Genomic DNA, 25,363 nt, shown 5'->3' with positions numbered 1-25,363 from the left:
AAGAAAGAGGACACATTTTTAACTTCAACTTTATTTGGTTATTTTTCCTTCCCCCCCCCCCCAGGGCGAAGGGGACGGTGGCACAGCTTCCCCCCAAACAAACCTCAGCATCTCCAAGAGCTGGTTCTTCTTCTTCTAGCGGGGAAGGGAAGGCAGATTCCTTTGGGAGGGTAGGACTGAGGAGGCAAGTTCCTTTTGATCTGTTCCCGAGTAGCCACAGGTGCCCTGTTCCCTTTTAGCTGGGCTCCTCGCCTCCTGCTCTGCATCCTGGAAAGAGGAAAGATTGTCTTCCTTGAAGCAGCCGCTGCAGCAGCTTCGAAAAACTAACACAGCAGCTATCAAAAGGGGAGAAAAGCAGGGGCGGGATAACTGAGTTGTCTTTATTTTCCTCTCCGGACAGCTGGCGGGCACTTAGGGATGCTCTCACAAACTTTCCACTGTCCTCCGCTCTCCCCTCTTCATTTGGGGCTGCTGCGCTTGGGGAGGCAGGGGGCATGAGTGCACTTGGGGTCTCCCACATAAGGGGGGGCATTCCTTCCGCAGCTCAGAGGGAGGAAAAAACCCAGAAAACTGAACAAAAAAATTGATTGCCATACGTACAGGAAATTCTGTACATCTCTTAAAATTCAATTTTTTCCCCAGGACGCCATTTTAGGTGTCCAATTTCCTGGCATGTCCGGAATTTTCCGGGCATATGGCAAGCCTAAGGAGAAGCAACAGCAGCTGAAAGGCTTATCTGTGGGGATCTAATGTGCTACGTACCTTGTTGCTTCACCACACAAAAGAGGCAGGTACCACTTCCCCACTAAGAGAGCTCCCTGTCCTTTGCAATTCAGCTCTTTTATTTCCATCAAGCCCTGGTGTCTGAGCTCAAGGTGAGTTTGCTTTGTTTGTGGAACAAGCACCCCTCAAGGTTCCCACCTGCAAAAAGCTGCTGAGGCCACTGGAAAGCAATGCCCTCTTGCAGGCGTGCCACACTGTGGAAAGAAATGGCCCTGCTAGCCTTTGCCCTCGTTGTTTGCTCTCAGCCTGCCAAGGGGTAGTGCGTTTGCTTGCCTTTCGAATCACCCTGGCCGAAAAAGATCCATTCCATTCATCCCACATTATTAAAGAGCCAGCAGCATCCTAGCTCTGGCTCTGCTTCTGGTTACAGACACAGCAGTCAACAGTGAATTCAGTTGGGCTTCCTCAGATCCAAAACACATATCCTCCGCCATCTGCTGTCAATGCTTGTCAGATGAAACCAGGTGTGGTTGTTTTATATTCTTTGGAAAAAATAATTCACGAGGCAGGCAGCAAAGACAAAGAAGTATGAGCCTACAGCCAAGATTCTCAAACGATGTGCTTCTAGAGGTTTAAACAGATGCCTTGTAAAAGCCAGTATCTCAGACACATCCATCATTCTGCAGGGCCTTCAGAGTGTGGAATCCCTTGCAGGACTGAGTGACCTCTCGCTCCTAAATTATAGGCATTAGCAATATGCGGAGGCGATGGGGGAAGCTGCCAATGCCCACCATTAATGCCTGCCCACCCAGGTCCCTCCCCTACTTAAACATTTGTTTTGTTGGGGAGCTGGGTCTTGGAACCACCATTTTAATTTCCCACAAAGTGCTGATCTAATTTTTATTTCAGGGCACTTTCAGTAATTTAATAATGGCTCCCATAGCGTGGGCCTGGGAGCCACCATTTCAGGAACAGTCCAAGACATTTTGCTGCCTGAGGTGAAGGACAGGAAGGTACCATTTCAACCTCATCCATCATACAAACACCAAAAGTGAATCTTCAGCATTTGTGACAGGATTAGAGGATTACAGCTTCCATCGTACCTAAGGACAGGAGGCCAGTTTAGGGTGTGAGCCAAGTCACACACACAGCTAGCAATGGGCGAATGTTTCCATTTTTGGTTCTCATAGGCCCTTTGGCACTATATATTTAAAGCAGTATTGTACCACTTTGAACAGTCATGGCTTGCCCAAAGAATCATGGGAACTGTGGTTTGCTAAGGGTGTTGCGAGTTGTCATGAGACCCTGATTCCCCTCACAGAGCCGCAATTCTCAGCATTTCCTGGGAAGAGGGATTGACTGTTCAACCACGCTGGGATTTGCAGGTCAGTGAGGGGAATAGGGGGCCTCCTAGCAACTCTCACCTTTAACATACTACAGAACACAAGAGTTTTTGAGGAAAACCATGACCGTTTAAAGAGGTACGATACTGCTTTAAATGTATAGTGCAGATGGGACCTCTAGTTTTCATTTTCCTATTCTTAAGGTTAGTTCTCCACATCAATGAATGTGACTCTTATCTTTGTGTACTGGACTACATTCTAGGCTACACACCCTCCACCCAGGCAAGCAAGGGGCAATATATTCAAGGGTATATTTCAGCAAAGCAACTTCCCACTCCCAACTCCAGGATGTGGAACAAGGCCAATAAGTCATAGATCCTGGAGAGCTGCTGTCACCCAGGAGCAGTGGCGTAGCGTGGGTTGTCAGCACCCGGGGCAAGGCAAGTAATTTGCACCCCCTAACCCGTGGATTTTAGCACTCGAGTCTCTTCCACTAGATTAGCGCGCCCACCCTCAGATGTTGCGCCCAGTGCGGCTGGCCCCCCCCGCACCCCCCACGCTACGCCACTGCCCAGGAGGGATTCTGGCCTGTACAGAGTCCCAAAACTAAGCTTACCAGATTTTTTTTCAATGAATCCGGGGACACTTTTCAATTTCAATGGATTTTGTATGGGGACTGATTTGTAAATTTGGGGACGTCTGGTAACCTTACCCCAAATAGCCCTGGAGAAGCGCATTTGGCCCCTGGCCCTACTGAACACAAAAAGGATCAAGCTACATAAAATACGGGGGGGGGGGGGATTCATGGAAGTATGGGCTTTACCGGGCTGTGGAATCCACCGTGAGGATATTGAAATGTGGGTGGGGTATATAGAAAACTCTTGCATCAAGCAGGCGCAGACTTACCAAAGTATTCCCAGCCCACACATTCTGTGCAGGTTTGCCTTTCCTTCTGCTTTACCCGTCAACAGATTTGTGTACACAGAGAAAGTAATTTCCAGTTCATGAAGGCTCCTTCCAGACAGTGTTGTGCCTTGTGGCTTATTGGAGCTGACTTTGTTCATCTGGAAGTGATTGCCATCTTGATGAGCAAGCAAGAAGCACTGAGCTCATGTGAGCACCCCATGCGCGTAAGCAATTGCCAAGCTGGTGCAAGGCAGTAGGTGTGGGATGGAACTAGAAACCGGGAAGTCCCTGCTTCCAATATCACCTCTGACATAAGAACAGTTTTAGGTAAGCCACATTCTCTCAGCCTCAGTCCCCCATCTACAAAAAGGGGTCAATAATACTGACCTACCTTAGAGGGGGGCTGTAAGAATTGCTTGGAATTTAGAAATACATGAAGCTCCTGGACACTGGCGGAGGAAGAGGAGTGCGGGGGGGGGCGCCCTGCCCCCGGCAGCGCGATCCCCAAGGTGCCATTGCGGCTGCCCCTGTTAAGTTGTGGGTGAACATATCAGATGACACAGCAATTCTTCAAACAGCTCTTGTTTATTCACAGGCCAGAACAGAACTGAACTGAAGGGTTCAGCCAGCCTGCTTATATAGAGCTCCACTACAATGCAACAGTAACCACTTTCTGTAACTATCCAATCACTGAATGCCACTTTCAATCCCTTATTTGCATATGTGGACCTGAGTGAAAACTATCTACAGTATCCCCCTGCTGGTAGGGTGAGAACTTCAGTACAGAACAGCCTCCCCCCTGCCTGCCCCCAGAACGTGTGCCAGCCCTGCCCCCGCCTGCTCTCTGCCCCCAGTGCCGGAGCATGAAGCTTTGCCACTACTCCTGGAACACTGATCTATGATTGTTGTGCTTCCATGCAGCTATATTTCAAAACAAGTCCTTTGTTTATTTGAGTTCAGTCGCAGATTTTGAGCTTTAAAATTTCAGGGGCAGCCTGTGCAATGCCCAGTGCAGGCAAACAGGTTGCACTCCCCTAAATCTGCCTCTTTTTAGTGGCTTTCCAGATGATGTGATTTGAGTGAGAGTGATGTGTATGGGTAAATCTGGGTGTCTTTCAAATCACATTTCCACAGCAAGCTCACCCTCTGCGTGAGTGAGTGTGGCATTGAAACTCTGGGCATGATTGTTGCCAGCAACAATTGGCTAGTACTAGTGATGTCATGAATAATGAGCAGAAATACAAGATGTTGGCCTGTTAACACTTGATATTATCTAAACACTCTTATTACAGTGAAACAATTACTGTAGATCACTCACAATGCAGTGAATGAAATTGCCAGTCTATAGCTGTCATATCCTGCATATTAATGAAGCTAAGCGCTGGAATTTTAAATCAAGTTTGGCACTTTTAGTAATGTTAGGCTGATTTACTGCGTTAGGAGGTTTTTTGAACATTACTTTGGAGTTGTTTGATGTACCGTATGTAACAGCTGAAGGCCTGCTTACTAGGCAGTGAGCTCCATTGAACAGAAAGAGGTTTATTCCTGAGTTAACATGAACATGATTGTTCTGACCGTTTAATAATTTCCTTGATGTACAGTGAATGATGTATATCAATACACTGTTTTGATTCTAGTAAAGGCATTTAGATAACATTAATTCTTATGAGCAAGTTCTTGATTTTCTGCTTCTATTTTGGCCTGTATTTAAGACTGCCTTTCCTGTGGCTTGCGGGGGGAGGGGGAGTTGATTTTTAATCATGACTAAATGTCCCTCCAGACATCCTTTCTTAACTGAGCATTCATCCTGATTTGTACTCATGATGGTATCTTGGCAGCTATATGTGATGGCACTTTCAGTACCAGTTGTTCCTGCAAAGGTTTTGTGGTTCTAATGCCACTTTGTTTACAACAGGTGCATGCCCCATAGTTTCCTGCTGAAATCCCATAACTTTTCATATTACAAATGTTCCAGATTTTTTGTGTGTCCCATTTTTACTTTGTGATAGTGCAATAGTTCTCCTTGGGGAAACAGTCTTAGTTGAGTTGGTTTTCTAAAAATATTTGCTTGTAATTAGTTTAAAAGAATAAAACAAGAATTCCCTGGATGTCTAGATTCATACTTGAGGCAGATATTCTATTGGTGGGTGAGCACCAGCCACTGGCGGAGGAAGAGGAGCGCGGGGGGAGTGCCCCACCTCCGGCAGCGCGATCCCAGTGGGGTGCCATCACAGTTGCTCCCCGCCTGCGCTGGGCGCCCCGCCCCCAGGATGCGCCCTGCCCCCGCCTGCTCTCTGCCCCCCGGTGCAGAGAGCAGGCTCCACCACTGGCTCCAGAAGAGATTTAAAATCAAAAAAACATGCAGCAAAGTGAGGAAATGTAGGCTGTTGGGCCCTTACAATATCCCCATCTAAGTTTCTTTTCAAAGTTCTCTTTTCTTCCCCTTTAGCATAGAAACAGACCATACATTTGGTAAGTTAAAATGGTTTCCTTACAAACCCCTCAAAAGTCAGATTCATGTGCTTTTCCATACAGCAGCAAGAAAACACAGGCAGCAAAACTTAGTATCAAAGTCAATAAATGTTCTTAAATTAGTTGTACAGAAAAACAAAGGTGACTTGCTAAAGCCACGTGGTCTGGGCGTCCTTTCTGTTTGGATTCACATGGTGGAAGAAAGTGAACAAAGGCTTTGATAACCCTTCATCCCAAGGTGAAGGGGCGTGACATAATTGAGTATGACAGTACAGCTAACTCTATGGTCTTAACCCCTTCATGCATTAACTAGAGCTAAGCATGCCGGTTATGTGTGGCTGGATTTATCCCACAAGTCCACCATGCTTTTCACTGCACCACTTGTTAAATGAATCGAGCCCTGTGCTACATATTTATATCTCATTTCAGCTATGGGTCATTGCTTGTAATAGAACATCATTCACATCTACGCTATGCTGTTTATGATTACTATCTTCCGGATTTTCCTTGTCCATTGTAATGAGAAGATGCTTAGGCAGGGGCAGACCAGCCTGCAGCATTAGCCTCATATTACAAATAGGATAACTGAGGCATAGGTAAGCTGAGGTGTCCAAAGTCAGCTGCAAGACTGGAATTAGCAGCTTTACCAAGGGAAGAGTACATCACTGCCAGCATCTTTCACTCAGTGTGCCTCCACAAGTGGTGTTATTGCAGCATGTGACTGGCTTATAAAATCATAGAGTTGGAAGGGGTCCCAAGGGTCATCAAGTCCAACCCACTGCAATGCAGGACTATCAACTAAAGTATCCATGACAGTTGGCCATCCAACCTCTGCTTAAAACCTGCAAGGAAGGAGAGTCCACCACCTCCCGAGGGAGTCCGTCCCACTGTCAAATGGCGCTTACCACCAGAAAGTTCTTCCTGCTCTTCAGTCTGAATCACCCCTTGCCCACCTCCCTCCCTCCATGCCCACTCACCATGTGAATAAGGAGCAAGCGAGCACTAGCTGAGCAGCCATTCAGCGAGGGGGCAGAGGATGTGGTGGCAAGGCCAGGCTGGGCTCCAGGGCCCAGAGATCCCCAGTGGCAGACAGGGTGGGATGGGGATTCCTGTGTGGAGGCGCCTGGTTCATTGTGTGCCTGGGGCCATGGCCCCCACAGCCTCCCCCCCCCCACTAAAAGGTAAATACCGTATTTTTCGCTCTATAGGACGCACTTTTTCCCCTTCAAAAATGAAGGGGAAATCTGTGTGCGTCCTATGGAGTGAAGACGCCATAGCCCCGCGACCCTCTCCCGGCTGGAGAGGTGACGCGCGGCTATGGCAGGAGCCTCCATAGCCGCGCGTCACCTCTCCAGCCGGGAGAGCGCGCGTGGGGCTAAAGAAGCCATAGCCCCGCGACCCTCTCCCAGCTGGAGAAGTGACGCCTGACTATGGCAGCAGCCTCTCCACTGCGCCTTTCCGCTGCTCCCTGACCTGCTCTTTGGGGCTGGTGGTGGGCTTCCCCCCGCCAGCCCCAAAGAGCAGGTTGAAAGGAACCTTCCAAGGTAGCCGCCTGAACGCACCTTAAACGGCACCTTGTTTTAGAGCGGGAAAACAAGAGGGGGGAAATTCTCCCACTCTCTGCACAGCGCCTCCTGCCGCTTCGCTGAAGGGGCGCTGGGCAGAGAGCAGAAGAATTTTTTTCCCTTGTTCTCCCCCCTCTAAAACAAGGTGCGTCCTATTGTCCGGTGCGTCCTATGGTGCGAAAAATACGGTAAACCCTGACAATGAAGTCCATTCACAGACGACTCTGGGGTTGCGGCGCTCATCTCGCTTTACAGGCTGAGGGAGCCGGTGTTTGTCTGCAGACAGTTTTTCCGGGTCATGTAGCCAGCACAACTAAGCTGCTTCTGGTGAAACCAGAGCAGCGCACGGAAACGCCATTTACCTTCCCGCCAGAGTGGTACCTATTTATCTACTTGCACTTTTTGGCGTGCTTTCGAACTGCCAGGTTGGCAGGAGCTGGGACAGAGCCCAGAGACCCCCAGTGGCAGACAGGGTGGGATGGGGATTCCTGCATGGAGGTGCCTGGTTCATTGTGTGCCTGGGGTCACGCACCCCCAGCCCCCCCCCACTACACCCCTGCATTCATTATTCCTATATCCCTGTTTATAAAACCCAATAAAAAGTTATTAATGAACAGGGCTGTCAGGGGCTCAGGAGCAGGAGCACAGGGGAGAGAGGAAATGGAGAGCGAAGGGGAAGAATCCGAGGGCAGCGTAGGGGAGTATGACGGTGGCCCGAGAGATTCCATGAGCTTCTCCAGCGAATCAGAAGATTCCCAGAAGGGGGCGCCGATGGTCAGGGCAAGGGGGGTCCCAGGGGGGACGCACCAGAAACAAGGAGCCAGAGGGGAACCCCAAAGCAGCAGCGGGGGATCAGGAACAGTTTCCCCACCAGAGCGTAGTGGGGGTGAAGAGTCACATGTGTCAGGGCCAACGTCTCCTCCAGCGGGGAGAGAAAGTGAGTCAGGGCTGACCACGCCTCCAATGGAGGGGAGGTCAGTTGCAGCTAGCCCCCCCAGAGGGGGAAGCAGTGACAGCAGCAGTGAAACGGTCAGGAGGAAAGTTACTGGCTGGGTGCGCGCGCCAAGTTCAAATGTACAGGCGCGGGGGACAGCAGGAGACCCGGATGGGGAACCAGCTCCTAAAGCCCGCCGGAGGGAGGGGGAAGGCTCAGGGGATTCAGCGTCAGAAGAGTCTAGAAAGGGCGAGACCCCAACGGACAGGCGGAACCAGAGGCGGAAGGAACAGAGGAAGAGGTGGAGTAAGGCTAGAGTCTTAAATTGGTGTCTGGGGGGAGGAGACTCAGACGGAGCATCAGCGGTCTGATAGTTGAGACGTAGAGCTGCGCGCTGCGGCTCTGGAAGTGAAACTGAACTTCAATAAAGACTTTTGTACTTAACAACGAAGCAGCGTTGGTCCTTTGTGAGCTGGGACCTCGGGCAGCTCTGACAAGGGCACTCTTTTTTCTGCTCTATGCTGAGAAGCATAAAAAGACTGCTTTTAGAGGGTAATCCTCATTCATTTACCTGAGATTAGGGAAGGTGGAGAAAAGGTGGTTTCGTTTTGCACTACAAGGTGAACCTACCTAATCCGCTCTTTCTGAAACAATACAGGAACCAAAACACAGCCCGCCTTCTTAGTTTTCAATTCTGTAACAAAAGTTCTTCAGCACACATATACTAGGGTAAAATATGTATTGAAAGGCATATTGTGAGATACATACACAACCTGAGCCAAAAGGGTCTTGCTTCCTCTATAGCCGCAGCTTTGCATTCAAACAGAAATCAATCATTTATCTGTCTCTCTGTCTTCTCCCTGCTTGGTGCTTTTCCTCTGGTCCACATCACTGACAACTCTGCTCTCAACTCTGGCTTTTTCTGTTAAGGGAGGGGTCCCCACCCACCCATTTGCTGTCTCACACCAAGCCCCTTAAACCCGCATCATCAGAAAGCTGGTTTGGCTATTCCAGGAATTAGAGGACTTGATTGTCTTTTAACATTTGCTGGATCCAGGGATTAGAAGGCTTGATTAGAGTTCAACACTTACTGGATCCAGGGACCCAAATATAAGCCACACCTAAAAAATTGGAGAGGGGAAAAGAAAAAAAGAAAAAATACCCGAATATAAGCCGCTCCCTTCCTTGCTGCTCCTGGCTGCATACCGGGGGGGGGGGAGCCCACGCTGCGTTGCTGGTGGCCTTTCCCCTTCCTCGCTCTCTCCCTTCCTGGCCTTGGGGGAGAGGATGGGGGACTACGCATGGGGCGGGTGACGCTTTGCCTCGCTCCTGGTACTGTTTGCCCTGCGCTCCTGGCTGCATACCGTAAGGTCGTGAATATAAGCCACACTTTAACTTTTCACGGTCGGAAATTTGGGGGGGAAGTGAGGCTTATATTCAGGCCAATACGGTATTAGTGCACAAAGGCACCTCAAAATGCATTATAGAGTTGGCGGAAATTAGCACTAAAAAGCTGATGGTTTTTCATGAGATCTTTACAAATAAGAAAAAGTATCAAAAACTGATGTGGAGAAGAACCAAATTTAAGAGTAGAAAAAAGAGAAACTGAAACTGGTACAGTGGTACCTCGGGTTAAGTACTTAATTCGTTCCGGAGGTCCGTTCTTAACCTGAAACTGTTCTTAACCTGAAGCACAACTTTAGCTAATGGGGCCTCCTGCTGCTGCCACGCCACTGGAGCACGATTTCTGTTCTCATCCTGAAGCAAAGTTCTTAATCTGAAGCACTATTTCTGGGTTAGCAGAGTCTGTAACCTGAAGCGTATGTAACCCGAGGTACCACTGTAGATATAGCCATCCCTACCTGGGAGTAAGTCACATTTAATTCAATGGGGCTCACTTCTGAGAGCAGACATGTATAGGATTGCACTGTCAAGCGACCAAGGACTGAGCAACATACCATTTTCTCATTTTCATTCTTAATGTCAGTCACTTCCTCTTCCATAGCATTGCCTCTGCTCCAGGCAGCTGGTGCAGATTAAGGAGGCTCTTGATCATGCCCCCTGGAATGCTGACAACCTGCTAAGCTGCTTCTGCGCACCTCCTCCGAGTGCAAGCGTGCCTTCCAAGCCATTAGCATAGCTGAAGCGTGGAGTTTTGGCCACTGCCTGCACTACCTTTCTGAGACAGTCCAGATCGGCATGCTACTGTTGCCCATTTCCCCATTTATCTGTGATTTTCACTTTTTAAAAAAACCCATATAAAATTTGTATTTAAATATTCAGATACTTATTTTGTTGCAAAGTATGTATCTAGATACCTACAGTGGTACCTCGGGTTGAGAACTTAATACGTTCTGGAGGTTCGTTCTTAACCTGAAACCGTTTTTAACCTGAGGTATCACTTTAGCTAATGGGGCCTCCCGCTGCCACTGCACAATTTCTGTTCTCATCCTGAAGCAAAGTTCTTGACTCAAGGAACTATTTCTGGGTTAGTGGCATCTGTAACCTGAAGCGTCTGTAACCTGAGGTACCACTGTATTTTAGAAACATTTTTGAATGTATTGAGCGAAAGCCAACTAAGTTCTACTTAGTATGGACCCATTCAAATTAATGTTAATTAATTTCAGTGGGTCTGCTTTGAGCAGGACTAGCATTGGATACAAACTTATTTCACCCAAACTTATTTTATTATTTCTTTTAAGAAATGAATATGTTTTATCCTAATTTATATATTTGTGTGTGTGGTGTGTGTGTGTGAGAGAGAGAGGGAGATTGCAAAATTTAGAGAAATGTGGAATCGAAATAATAATTACATTCTGACCTATGTATTCGTATGGGGAGGTGCAAATTTGGTTGGTTGACTTAAAATGTTGTCTGAACAAAATTCCCCTCAGTCCATAGTGTCAACCATATTCAGGCATACCATGAAAAGATGGGTGTTAGAAAGAGAAAGAGTTCTTCCTTTTGGGTGGAAATGGAATGTGTTTGCCTGTAATCTCCAGCCTTCACAAAAGGCTGTGTTTCCTTTCTGTACTGCAAAGCTTTTTGGTGGAAAGTACGAAGATGGACAAAGAGCAAGTGTTGAGCAAGCTTCACCACTCCATTCTGTTCCTAAGGTTGAATAGCTCAGCCAAGAACCTTTCTAAACAAGCTGGTCCACCTGACCTCTTGCCTAAATGCCTCTAATTTTACCAAAGCTTTTGCCAGCTGGGTGGCGGTGGAGCTCTGACTTCCAGTTTTGCCTGGCTTTGCTAAGGATGGATGGGTGTTCCAAAAAAAACATGTCCAAGTGCCAGACGCTCATATCTCTTGACCTCATTTCCACTCCCAACCTAAAAAGCCAGTTGTTGGCTATTTTGTTGACAAGCTCATCCTTTGCACTGGAGGAACGCCAGAACTCACCCATGCTTACAAATAAATAATAGACAGTCATGGAATGGAAGCTGTCTCCGTAGCTAGTTATAACTACCGTTGTCAAAGGAAGGCTTCACAAGTCCATTTCTTCTGGCAGAGCCTCAAACCTGAAACCCAACCAAGGCGGCCATTGTTGACTGTTTTTTGTCCATCCTGACTCTCTACACTGGATACTGTCCTGTCTCAATAGTCACTCATTCATGGCTTGCCCACTCAGGAGTCATGACAGAGGCTGTTTTGAAACTGATGTTGAGAAGAGAGCTCCCTCAGACCAGAATACCCAAAGGAGAGCCTTATCCTTTCTCTGTGTGCGTGTATGTGTGTGTGTGTCCACTCCTGCTTCAGCCTGGACAGACTTTGGAGTTTTACTCCAGGTTCCTTTGTTAAGTGTGAGACAATGAGGAGCAGACAGGGCTGGTTCAATACATTTTGCAGCCTGAGGCAAAGCATGGCTCCCCCTCTCATTCCAACTACAGTAATCAACTGGACTGGCAGCTGAACTTTACTCCAGCGCAATGGGACAACATCTTTCACCATAACTAATGGCAGGAGGCCCTGGAAAAGACCCTGATGTTGGGAAGGATTAAGGGCACAAGGAGAAGGGGACGACAGAAGACGAGATGGTTGGACAGTGTTCTCAAAGCTACCAGCATGAGTTTGACCAAACTGTGGGAGGCAGTGGAAGACAGGAGTGCCTGGCTTGCGGACACGACTAAATGACTAAACAACAACAAATGGCAGGAGGCTGGATAAGGGGAGGACAGGGCAGGCGGCACAGCACACTTAATTCTGTCTACTAACACCTTGTTGCTGTTCCCCACCCCAGCTTCTGTTGCCCACAGCAGCTGCCTCAGTTTGCCCCATAGTAGAGCTGGAACCAAAGAGCCAAGTCTTCTCCATTATGCCTCCCACTCCCACTGAAACATTTTGATGGTTCTTTCAGGACTTTTTTTTTTAAAGGCTGGCAAATGTTTCTTTATTTAGAAGTCTAAGCTGCCTTCCAGCATATACTGTTCTTACAGACAAGGCAGCACACAACATACTATAACAAAAACATATTACTATATAAAACCATCCAATTAAAGCCTACATGATTAAAGCCGTCCAATAAAAAACAGTGATTGTTGTCTTTAGGGTTGCCACTTACACATTGTCAAAACAGAGGAAATGCATCACCAAGGCCTCATCTGCATTATACATTTCAAGCATTATGGCTTCCTCCAAAGAATCCTGGCAGCTGTAGTTTGTGAAAGGAGCCGAGAGTTGTTAGGAGACCCCTATTCTTCTCATAGAGCTACAACTCTCAGAGTGGTTTAACAATCAGTCCTGCTTCCCAGGGACTTCTGAGAACTGTATTTCTCTGAGTAGAATCAGGATCTCCTGACAACCCTCAGCACCCTTAACAAACTAGAGCTCCCGGGATTCTCTGGGGTGAAGCTATGACTATTTAGAGTGGCATGCTGCTGCTTTAGACATATAGTGCAGATGGAGACCAACAAAATAAAATAAAAATTGCCTTAAAATGTGCATATGCAGATTTTTATGGCTAGATGCAGATTTAGACATGATTACTGCAACTTCAGTAGAAATACAGTGCATCTCTCCATAACGAAGATGACCAGGTGATTTCTGTGCATATTCAGTCTGTTATCCAGGTGCTAACTATTGCTGGGACAACCTCAGCTTTCCTCATTCTCCTGCCTTATTTATCTTTAACCCAGACAGCCCTTTAAAGAGAGAACTCCTTCCGAGGCTGGGCTCCAGCAGCTCTTCAAATAGAGGACCAGAGGCACCATGTTCTCTAGTTGATTGAGGGCGTCTGGTGTGACATCGTGAGGAGCCAGGGGGTGGAGCCAAACACCTTGTGAACATTGAGGGAGCCCAGCCCCCTCAAAAAATAAACTGGGGATCTGAAACTGCCATAGCCCCTGGTAGCCGGTGCCTATGTAGAGGACTGACCTTTGTAAAATAGGAAACATGGCCAACGTAATTGCATTGTTCTTAGGCTGCTTGGAATATGATCTCTTTGGATAGGCTTTTGATACCTCTAGTGTATATTGTTGGCTGGTCTAGCATGAAACTCATATTAAATTGATAAAATAAATAGTAAACACATAAATCAATTTCTCTGGGCAGACACAAAAGGGCTGCTGGTCAATCACTTCAGCTGAGAATGAGAGACTCCAGCTGAGGCCAACAGCTCAAAACATGAAGCGCAAAAAAGAAAAGAAAAAAGCTTTCATTATTCATGACTGGTTCCACAGAAGTTTATTCCAAGTGAAAGGGTGCCTACTCCACAATGTTCGCATTGAGAGCCCTAAAGAACTCCAAGCAAAGCTCAATTACTCATAAAGAGCAAGTAGGAAATAAATGGTCTGCACAACAACCAGGTAACCCGAAAAGACACAAGCACAGCAGGAAATGACTGGGAAAACCAGAAGGCCAGCTTCACCGGAGGCAAACATCATATACTTAAACTTTTGGGAGTCTAGGAAGTGTTCGGAAGAAGCTTGATCCTCCTCCCATCAGAATCAATTAGGACCACATCCCATAAACAAGTGCACACCCATTCCAAAGCTTGCTTAGAAGTCTAACCATTTCAGTCAGATGAAGAGTGAGGTTAATCATCCATGGGCATTGGGTTATCAGGAAAGCAAGCCCTGGGCAGTCCCTCCAAGCCAGGCTCAGCCTGGTGCTGACAATCTTGTTTTCCTCATCTAGGTTGAGGATGAGAGCAATAGGGGAAGCACCAGAGGCCACTTCTGAGCAGGCAGAGTCACAAATTGGAGGCGCAAGAGCCCATTTGTCCATGTTGGAATCCTGGGGTCACTGGGATATTATATTGACTTTCCAAACACAAATTGGCTCATAAATGTGTAACGGGACGTGTACTGGGACCACTCAAGGCTAGTGCCTTTGATTGGCTGAGTGCCTCTTTCCAAAAATGTGATTGGCTCTCCAGACCTCACATATCACCGTGAGTGTCACTGCTGTGTGGTTGTAGTCATTCTGCCCTATTCTCCAGACCCTCACCAAAAAAATCTGACTAGCTACTCCAACCTTGTCCTCTGGGCTCTCCGCAGTCCATGACCTTGTCTGATCTCTAGACAGAAATCTATTAGACCTTTTTTCTGACTCCAGAACATCCCTTTCATCTTGGCACATGAACCAATGGTCCAATATGCCTAGGCTATAGCTTCTGGACACAGGAAACCATGGTCCTCTGCACTTCTGCCCAGGATACTGAATCAATAGTGAGAGGGCTGTGAAATTTCCCAGGTTCTGGTTTCATCCTGCCTACCCAAGCGAACCATTGGCACTCCCTGAGCAAGAAGTTTCCAGGTGAGACCAGGTGCATTCTTCCATTGTCACCTGAGACAGACAGATGCCAACTCACCAATTTGTGAAGAAGTACTTCATTTTTTCTGTCTTGAATCTCCCATCATTCAGGTTCATTCAAGTGTCAGTAGAGAGGAAGGGAAAAAAACCCTTTCTCTGTCCACGTTTCTCTACACCACACATCTCACTCTTTACTTGACTTTTCTCTAGACCAGAAAAGTTATCTTGGGTTGTGAAGGGAAAAGTGCACGAGGTCCATGAGAAAGGAAGTCAGATGTGAAGCCTCTGCAGACAGGCTAGGAACCCATCCTTCGTCCTCACCTGTCAAATTCTTACCTCTGCTGAATGCCAGGAAGCACCTCTTGAAGGTCTAGCCTTGGCACCATTCAGGGCAATTATAGACAAATTCTGAAGGAAGCACCTGTGCTAATTCCAGAAGACATGGATGGAGCAGTGTCTGGTGGCTCTGTTTACCTTTGGCTGAAATGAACATTGGATGTGTTGGTGGATGAAACAACACACGCAAAAACACAAACAAAACCAAGGAGTGCCTGGAAAATATGGGTCAATATTTGACCTGATGTTTAATTTAGACTCAGTTACAACATGTGCCTCTATATTTGAAAGGCAGGGTCAAATGAGCTAGCCAAGCACACTGGTTAACTCTGGGTGCATCTCCTCTTGTTGGGTTTGCCTTCTCAAACAGGCACCCAGCACCTCTTCTAAGCTGTGCTCCTCAAACAGTGAACTCTGTGGTGCTGCTGAACACTTTCCCCAGACACTGAGGCCCAAGACCCCACCATATTGGCTTGATGAGCTCAGCACATGTGCTTAATGCTCCTAAAACACAACATGTGAAGACGTAAATCTCAACGCCCACTCTGTCAGCACAAGTTGCAACCACGAGGCCTTGCTTCTAGGGGGGTTCCTCCCCCATCCAGAGAGCCACACGCAACCATATACTTATCTCTTCCCCTCAGGGAAGGCACAGAAAACATGAGTGGCTAAGCCACCCCCTCCCCGGTTGTTCAGACACACCCAGGGGTTGGGGCGATGCTATCTACCTCCTCATCTCCAGGCGGCTGGATCTGAAGAGATTTCTATCTCTGCCACTATACGTCTAAGCAGAAGCAATACACCCTGTGTGATTTGGCAACCATGATGTGGCTGCTACAGACAAAGGTAACGTGAAGCAAATGGCTGATCATTTTCGGGGTGGGGTGGGGGCATTCCTCCATTTCACAGCCTTTGAAACACTTGGCCATCTAATAATAACACCATGGAATGGAACGGATCGATTAGTTTAATTATCCTTCAGGAATCTGCTTGCTTGGCAGCTTGCTATCATTTTCTTAAGGTTGCTTTGCTAGGATGCATTTGATGCAGCCATTAATTTAAGCACGAGCCAAGTAGCCATAGGGGACAAGGAATCCAATGCAGGCTTGTGGGGGAGAGACAGAGGCTTCATCCCACCTTGCATTGGTCATGTTCCAGGAAGTGAAAGGTGGGTTAAGCCTTTTATCATTTAACACTTACTCAAGAGAGCAGAGTTGAAAGTGTGCTGTATTCTCAACAAACCAAGGTCAGGCACAGGGAGGAGGAGTCAGGGCAACAGAGAGATTCCCCTTGCTCTGACAAGAGAATGGAGTAATAATGGGCCTTTCATGTCTTTTTTGTGAAATATTAGCATGGGGGGGGGAGTGTCACAGAACAAGGAAAAGAATCAAGCAGAGACTAGGTACAGTGGTACCTCAGGTTACATACGCTTCAGGTTACAGACTCTGCTAACCCAGAAATAGTACCTCAGGTTAAGAACTTTGCTTCAGGATGAGAAGAGAAATTGTGCTCTGGCGGCGCGGCAGCAGCAGGAGGCCCCATTAGCTAAAGTGGTGCTTCAGGTTAAGAACAGTTTCAGGTTAAGAATGGAGCTCCGGAACGAATTAAGTACTTAACCCGAGGTACCACTGTACTTCTTTCTGTTTTCGTTTATGGGATCCCTACTTCATGCTTCCAGTTTAAATGGCAACACTTCCTGTTTAAATTGTTTACATTTCTAATTAAATGCTAAAAGTTGCATTGCAGCTGGATGAAGATCTGTTGTTGTTGTTGTTGTTATAAGAAGAAGAAAAACACCTCAATGAGTTTTACACGTTGAACCATTGCAGTCAGAAAAGAAACACCATTCAGTTCAATGGCACTTACTTGAATACTTAGGACTACAGTCATGCCATATGGTTGGTCAGGGATGTGAACCCAGGTATGTCCAGCCAAATTCCAACATGCTGATTGTCACACCACATTCAGCCAGCTCACTTTTCTATTACTATTAGCTGTTCCTAATAAGCTGGGTATTATGGTATATATTGCTGCTGTTTGTGGATATGTATCTTTGTATATAGCTATTTGTCTATCATGGCAACATAGCTGCCTGCATTTTTGAATTATCCTTGGAGGTGTGGCTATGGAGGCTGTCATAATAAGGTCCTGAACTTCTAAATTTACCACTACAGTGCTGCTGAAGCGTGTGTTTACCTCATTTCTGTGTAATCACAACCAGCACCTACACATCTGAGATTACATAATAGTTTTCACCTTGGAGGCCTGATACCTCCTCTTTTTAATAATAATAATAATAATAATAATAATAATAATAATAATAATAATAAAGAACTGGGGCTTTGGGAATAAGTCACCACTTGCTGTCTTACGCATTTTGAGCCTTTAGCGGAAACTGACTGCATATTCCCCACATTTTCCTCCTTGCCTCAGTGAGGGCTAGAAACTTTGCTTTCTTGTCATTTCCAAAAATGTGTCGGCCCCAAGCAATCCAGACTGAGTGTTGTGATATACAGTACAGTGGTACCTCTAGATGTGAACAGGAGCCGTTCCAGAGCCCTGTTCGCATCTAGAAGCAAATGTAACCAGTGATGGCATGTCTGCGCACGCGCACGTCACTTTTCACCGCTTCTGCGCATGTGTGTGACGTCATTTTGAGCGTCTGCGCATGCGCAAACGGCGAAACCCAGAAGTAACGCGCTCCGTTACTTCTGGGTTGCCGCGGAGCGCAACTTGAACGGGCTCATCCCGAAGCACATTCAGCCCGAGGTATGAGTGTACAAGGAAGCAAGACTGCATACACATATGTACACATAGAAGCCCTGAACTTTTGTATTCTTCATTGGATTTGTTCTAAGGTGGAGGCACATTGACAGTCCGGATTTCCAGCAGATGTCACTACCGTCATCCTTGCCTGTGGGGTTGTGTTGATTCCTAAACAGCTCACACAGAGGCATCAGCTGTTTGTTCACACAGTCCTGCATCACTTGCCTCTCCTTCTGTAATGACAACCTGCCCAACTCCAGCTCCTTTCATCTTTGAATTTTAAAGTGTGTTTTAAGCCCTCATTAAATCTCACTACACCCAATGTGAAGGAGGTGTTAAGTGTTATTAACTGCATTGTACACAGAGGGAAACTGAGGCACAGAGTGGTCAGACGACTTGCCTGCAGTCACAGAGGAAGTATGTGACAAAGCCATTAATAGAACCTACGGCTGCTGGATCACTACCTCCCTTTTTAGCTTTGACCATTCCAATAAATACCAGCATGATGCACATCAAAGCAATAAACTGTGATGTCTCATGGTTTTTCCTAGCCTCGCCTCCTCATCCTTCTAATGCCATATAGGTGAATGGTACATTTGATGAACTTATCTTTCAGCGAGTGACGCTATCATTGTCTTGCTTGGGCAAAAATGTTTAGTTCGGGCATGGGGGACCTGTAGCCTTCTGGAGGTTGCTAGACCACAGTTCCCTTTATCCCTGACTATTGGGCATGTTGTTGTTGTTTAGTCGTTTAGTCGTGTCCGACTCTTCGTGACCCCATGGACCAGAGCACGCCAGGCACTTTTGTCTTCCACTGCCTCCCGCAGTTTAGTCAAACTCGTGCTGGTAGCTTCGAGAACACTGTCCAACCATCTCGTCCTCTGTCTCCTTGTGCTCTCCATCTTTCCCAACATCAGGGTCTTTTCCAGGGAGTCTTCTCTTCTCATGAGGTGGCCAAAGTACTGGAGCCTCAGCTTCAGGATCTGTCCTTCCAGTGAGCACTCAGGGCTGATTTTCTTCAGAATGGATAGGTTTGATCTTCTTGCAGTCCATGGGACTCTCAAGAGTCTCCTCCAGCACCATAATTCAAAAGCATCAATTCTTCGGCGATCAGCCTTCTTTATGGTCCAGCTCTCACTTCCATACATCACTACTGGGAAAACCATAGCTTTGACTATACGGACCTTTGTTGGCAAGGTGATGTCTCTTGCTTTTTAAGATGCTGTCTAGGTTTGTCATTGCTTTTCTCCCAAGAAGCAGGCGTCTTTTAATTTCGTGACTGCTATCACCATCTGCAGTGATCATGGAGCCCAAGAAATTAAAATCTCTTACTGCCTCCATTTCTTCCCCTTCTATTGGGCAGGTTAGTTGGAGTCCAATAACATCTGGGGCCTCACAGATTCCCCACACCTGCTTTATATTGCAGGGCATTTTGAACAAGAACGTCTGGAAATCATAGAATCATATAACTGCAGAGTTGGAAGAGACCATGAGGGTCATCTAGTCCAACTCCTTGCAATGCAGGAATCTTTTGCCCAACATGGGTCTTGAACCCACAAGCCTGAGATTGCGTCACATGCTCTACTGACTGAGCTATTACATTGCAAATTTACAACCCACTCTATTTCAAGGGCTCAGGTCTGTGGCAGGCATTTTAGCGAAGAAAGATTCAAGCAATATTATGTGTTTGTATCACGTTGATGGTAAATTATTATTATTAATTGAATTCATACCTTCCCTTCCTCTTCAAGGGGCCCAGGGTGCTCCTTGTTTATCATTACATGAATGAGCCTCGGGAACATTTCTTCCTCTCTCTCCTTCTCCAGCTCAGCTGTAAAAAGATTGGAACTTTTGACGTCTGTTGTTAGTTAACCGCAGTTTAGGGTTACATCTGAACCTGAAAAGGTGATTTATCTTAACTGTGGTTTCCTGAAACAAGCCAACTTTATAAACCACACAGTAGTTTATAAACTCTCACACCCAGACAGAATGCTAACAGTGGTTAGTTTAAAAATGGAGTGAAATCTTCTAATATCCTAATGGCCACACCAGAGAAGCAGAAAAGAGGGAGGAAGTGGTAAGCCTAGCACTTGTTCATGTAACGATAAACCATAGGAAACCAAATGCAGCCATTATCTTGAGGCAGACTCAGAATGCATAAAGCAGAGCATCTTGTTAGTTATTCTGAGGTAACTATATTAGCCTAGCTGAATGGCTTAAAAGACACTTGAGAATACACTTGGTTCAGTGGGAGATTCTCTGATATCCCCTCTGCTGACATCATTTGGCATTATAAAACAGGTCACCAGTGCCAAATTGAAAATTCATGAGCCACATTCGATTTATTTATAGAATTTGCATCCCACCTTTTGCTGCAAGCAGCTTTGAGGCAGTTTTCATCTATCGTAGAATAATGAAATTAATTTTAAAAAACAAATACTAAACAGCAGTAAAACTACAAATGAAACTAACAGAGGCAGCAGCAGCTAAAAACCATTAAAAGGATCTCAAATACCATAAAGTCCATATGAGAGAACGGAACCGGGATTTCAGCTGGTGCCTAAAAGATCACAAAGATGGCACCAGGTGAACCCATCTAGGAAAAGGGATCAAGAATTGGGGTGCCACCACAGAAAAGACACTTCTCTTTCGCTCCTTCTCAAAAACGAACAAATTAAATAAATTTAAATAAATAGTTATTTCCCCATGCAATTTTCGCATGTGTTTTTGGTAGGTAAATTTGTTTTAGAATTACTGGTTTCATTTAATAGTTTAAAATGCTTATGTGACTTGTTTGCTTTTATTGGTATTCTGCAATGAATATTTTAGATTGCCTTTTGTAAACCGCTTCCAGGTTAATTGTTTGAGTAAGCGGTATATAAAATTTTGTTAAACTAGCACTTCTACCTTTTACTGGGGTGGTTTTTTGGGGGGTGAGGGGGTAAATTTGCCTAGAAGCATTTGCTAAGGAGCAATAGAGACACTATACGCACCCACCCACCTACACCTTAGCAAGTTATTCAAATCCAGTGCATTCCAGCAACTGTGGATATGCACAAAGCAGAATATTCAACATGGTTCACAAAGGATACAGGTTTCCTGTGCACCATTTTAAAGCTCATGGAATCCTGTGAAGATTAGTAAGTTCAGGATGCTGAGAACTAGAATTCTGTGAGGGGCAAACTACAGTTCCCAGGATTTGGAGGGGGGAGGCATGTGCTTTAAATGTATGGTGTGTACACAGCCACATAAACCCCATTCATCTTAAGCACTAATGAAGAGCAAGTACCCTTCTCTTATCCCAGCTCAGCACGACATTTTAGGCATGAGCTTTGGCCTGCTCTGCAGAGGAGCTTGAAGCGAGATTCCTCAAGAGTTCAACACCCAAAAATAGAAGCAGAATTTCAAAAAGGGTTCTTAGAGGACAGCACAATCTGGGGCTGGGGCTGCTAGTCAGGCTTTTACTGGCTTCCTGTCCCACCCACCCCTCCTGCTCCCACACTGTTTTTTTCATGGCTTTCGCACTATGACTTCTCCCAGGTCTCCTGTCTGCATGGTTGTAGCCATGGGGGGTGGGGCAGCTGCCCCCCAAGATCAAGTAAAACAATAGAAATACTTAACTGACCAATCACATCGGTTCTGCCCCCCCCAAATCCTGCCCTGCCCCGAACCAAGTCCTGCCCCCCCCAAAAAATCCTGCCTACGCCCATACCAGTCTGTACTGTGACATAAATGCTGGTCTTTCTCACTGTGCTTGAAGTGGGTGTACAAACGCAGCCGAAAGACATTGGGAAGTGCTAAAACTGGTACCACTCTTGTAGTGTTGTTCTTTAAATTTGACGTAAGAAACTAGCTGATTGAGCGACAAGGCTTCTAGTCCTGCTGTACCAGTGTTGCCTGGGTTTATTTGGTTGTATTATTTTACCTGAAGTAGCTTTCTAAAGTAAATATTTCAGGGAGGGACTGTGGGTCAGGGGCAGAGCTCTGCATTGTCAGAAGAACAGAAGAAGAGCCTGCTGGATCAGATTTGCATTGTAAATCTGAAACCTGTCATCCAAGTCCTTTGAAGGAAGGTTGAAGGAGTTTGGTATGCTGGAAAAGAGATAATTAAGAGGCAATAGAAGATAAGGACATAGGGAGAGCCATGCTGGATCAAGCCAAAGCCCCATCTAGTCCAGCATCTTGTGGTCACAGGAGCCAACAAAGGTGTTATGGGAAGCCCAAAAAGAGGACCTGTGCACACAATTGCTCTCCCCACTTGTGATTCCCTAGCAAATGGAATTCAGAGACATACTGCCTCCGACAGTGGCCTAGAGCAGTGGTTCCCAACCTTTTTTTGGCCATGCCCCACCTAAGCATCTCTAAAATCCTGATGCACTCCCCCGCCTTGACATATAATTCTTATTATTCAAAAAGTGAAGTACTCACATGGAGGAAGCCTAAAAGGCCATTCACTGTCAATAATTCATTCTCAAAGTGCCCCCCTTAAAAATCAAATTGCTCCCCTGTGGGGCATGTGTCCCATGTTGGGAACCATGTGTCTAGAGTAGCCATTAATAGCTTTATCTGATAGCCTTGTCCTCCATGTTTTTGTCTCATCCTCTTTTAAAGTCATCCCAATTGAGGGCTTTGGATTGGGAGCAAATTCCATATTTTTAACTCTGCACTGTGTGAAGAAGTACTTCAAATCTTCCCATGCTCAGCTCCACTGGGTGCCCCCAACTTCTAGTGTCATAAGGAAGGGAGAGCAACAAAAGCCCTGTATAACTTGAGGAGAAATAAACAGAGGGGTTTTGCATCATGTTCATAACAGGGAGACATACAACTCAGCATATAAACTCCCTTCAGGCCTACATAGGCATCTCAGTGTGGATCATGGAACTCCAGCTGGCTGCTAGGCAACACCTCTACACACACACACACCCCTTGCCTGGCTGACTGTCAACAGGGTTAACCCTTAAATTACTGATGGAATGATCCCTGCTGTTGTACATCCAACATCCGCCAGCCACCAGCTTTTGAGAGTTCGTTTCTCTGTCCCTTCCACAGCACCACCCAACAAATGGTTAAAAAAAAAGAAACGTTGAAATATATTCAGCACAGCTCTACTTCATTTGGCTGGATGTACACATAGATTTGCATTCCACTGACAACTTATTTCAAGATTTTATTTCCACTGAGAGAGATATCAAAGATCAAAGGGAACGAATCAACAGCAACTTGCCTCGGAGGCATTGCTGTTCCCAAGGGTAGAAAACATCTGCAGCAAAAGAGCCGCCACTTGTGGAAACATGCATGGCGGAAAGAGAGGAAGCTCTGAGCTCATAACACTTGCAAAGGTTGAAGGTTGTTGTAGTGCAATTAAACCGATTACACATGTAAGGCTTCTAGAAGAAACTGGTCCACTAGTGACCAGAATGTTGGGGAAGGATCTGGGAAGACCAGAGTTCAAATCTCCATTCAGCCCTGAAGCTTGGTGTGTGACCTTCAGCCAGTCACAGTACCTCACAGGATTGTTCTGAGGATAAAATGGAGAGGTGGTTGGAGAGCCATGTATGCCACCTTGAGCTCCATGGAGGAAAGTGGAATATAAAGGTAATGATGATTAATAATAATAATAATAATAATAATAATAATAATAATAATAATTTGTCATGACTTCTGAATCCAGCATTAATCTAGAAGTAGAGGCTGAAGAAGCACCAGATTTGGAACTAGATTGAGTCCTGGTCATTCAGGTGAGCTTCACAGGCTCTGCTCTGCATCCCCACCCCTGACCTCCACCTGAAGTTCAGTTAGTCTCACATGAAAGGGACTTTTCTGTGGTTAATCCTATGCTTGGCTATGGCCTCCCATGTGAGGCCCACCTGGCTCCATCCCATTCCCTGCTTGCTTTATGTCACCCTACTGAAAAGCCTGGCTATGCCAGCGAGCTCTGGGAGGAAGTTGAACTGAAATAATGTTTAAAGCTGCTGCTAATTATTGATCGGACTGCTCTCTGTTGTCATTTTATGTCTTTAAAATAAAATACTTTGATACCGCTTTTCCAATGCAATAAAACAAAAACTATCAGTAGAACATCCCAATATCAAGCAGGAGCAGGTTGTGGGGAGGGGAGACGCCATGCATCTTGCATCCTGGCTGTGGCATTGCTGCCACTTAGGGGGATAAGCAAGGCAGTGGCAGGTAAATATTGTTCCAAACACACTGGCACAGCCAACATGGTGCTTTTCCCGGTGTGCCCGGATAGTGCCAACCTTCCCAGTGCCTTGTTCCTCTCCTTCCCAGTGAGCCTACCTAATTTCAGTGAGCAGAACATTCCACGTAGTGGGTGCCACGACAAAATATTTTTAATATTACCTTACATTGTTTGATAGGGACGCAAGTGGCGCTGTGGGTTAAACCACAGAGCCTAGGACTTGCCGATCAGAAGGTCGGCGGTTCGAATCCCCATGACGGGGTGAGATCCCGTTGTTTGGTCCCTGCTCCTGCCAACCTAGCAGTTTGAAAACACGTCAAAGTGCAAGTAGATAAATAGGTACCACTCTGGCGGGAAGGTAAATGGCGTTTCTGTGCGCTGCTCTGGTTCGCCAGAAGCAGCTTAGTCATGCTGGCCACATGACCCAGAAGCTGTACGCCAGTTCCCTCAGCCAATAAAGCGAGATGAGCACTGCAACCCCAGAGTCGGACACAACTGAACCTAATGGTCAGGGGTCCCTTTACCTTTACATTGTTTGATATAACTGTCTTTAGGTCGCTTGCGGGGGAAAGGCTCTTATTTGATTGAAAGTTGAGATACAAAGATTTTGTATGTTGCTTTGAGGGTTTTTCTTTTTTAAATCTCTCTCTCTCTCTCATACACACAAGCAGTTCTGGACATGTAAATTCAAGCACATCTATTTCATGAAACAGTAAACTGGGGAAGAGTTATTTGTAGCACCAGATGAGCGTTGAGTACCTATGCTTACTGGCCTATAGACACAATATCCATTCTAGTGGGATGCCTTGGAAGCATCTGCAGTGCATCTGTGAAAACATTTGAGCCAGCGTCCCAGAGAGTCGCAGCCCATGTTTGGAATGAGGCTGGTGCAATGGAAATACATGATGTGGTTATCAGGAATCTGCAAATGCAGTCTCAGTGAGATCAGTTTGTGAAGGGTGGCTTTCGGATGCAAGAGCGCCCCACCTCCTTGATCCACATTTGCTGGCCCGGAGGCAGCTGTATTTATGCTGCCTTGGCTGAGCACTCCTAGCTGAGCACATGGGGAACACCTGTGGGTGCTGAAAAGGAGTGGCGAGCCATTATTTTCTTGACGTTCACAGAACTGGAGGATGCACAAAGCCAGAAGGAGCAGGAAAGCCGATGGAGCCATTCTTGCAATTGAGAGAGTTTTCTTTTAGTGCAGGGGTGAGAAACATATGGCCCATGGGCCAAAACTGGCTCACCAGGTGGTCAAATTTGGTTGGCAAAGCCATTTCCCCCAAGCCACACCCATCTCTGTGTGTGCCCCCTAATGTGCAATTTTTTTATTTTTTTTTTGAAATGGCACAAAACCTACATGTAT

The 25,363-nt window shown here is 46.3% G+C and overlaps 2 long non-coding RNA genes across 2 annotated transcripts; one reads left to right on the top strand and one right to left on the bottom strand.

The window, feature by feature from the left end:
* Positions 1-82: 82 nt before the first annotated feature.
* On the bottom strand, positions 83-16,341 carry LOC310769191. The gene is made up of 3 exons (XR_014551506.1): positions 16,233-16,341; positions 15,033-15,176; positions 83-267 (listed from the first exon to the last, which is right to left on the bottom strand). It is a non-coding gene; the product is annotated as an uncharacterized lncRNA (long non-coding RNA).
* LOC310769179 lies at positions 15,378-20,737 on the top strand. The gene is made up of 3 exons (XR_014551490.1): positions 15,378-15,878; positions 16,779-18,530; positions 19,162-20,737. It is a non-coding gene; the product is annotated as an uncharacterized lncRNA (long non-coding RNA).
* The last annotated feature ends 4,626 nt before the right edge of the window (positions 20,738-25,363 follow it).

This window comes from Podarcis filfolensis (assembly GCF_964270895.1).
Source record: "Podarcis filfolensis genome assembly, chromosome: 8".
In the NCBI taxonomy this organism is placed as follows: domain Eukaryota; kingdom Metazoa; phylum Chordata; class Lepidosauria; order Squamata; family Lacertidae; genus Podarcis; species Podarcis filfolensis.
The sequence above is the reverse complement of the archived record's forward strand: the minus strand, read 5'-3'. Positions and strand labels throughout refer to the sequence as shown.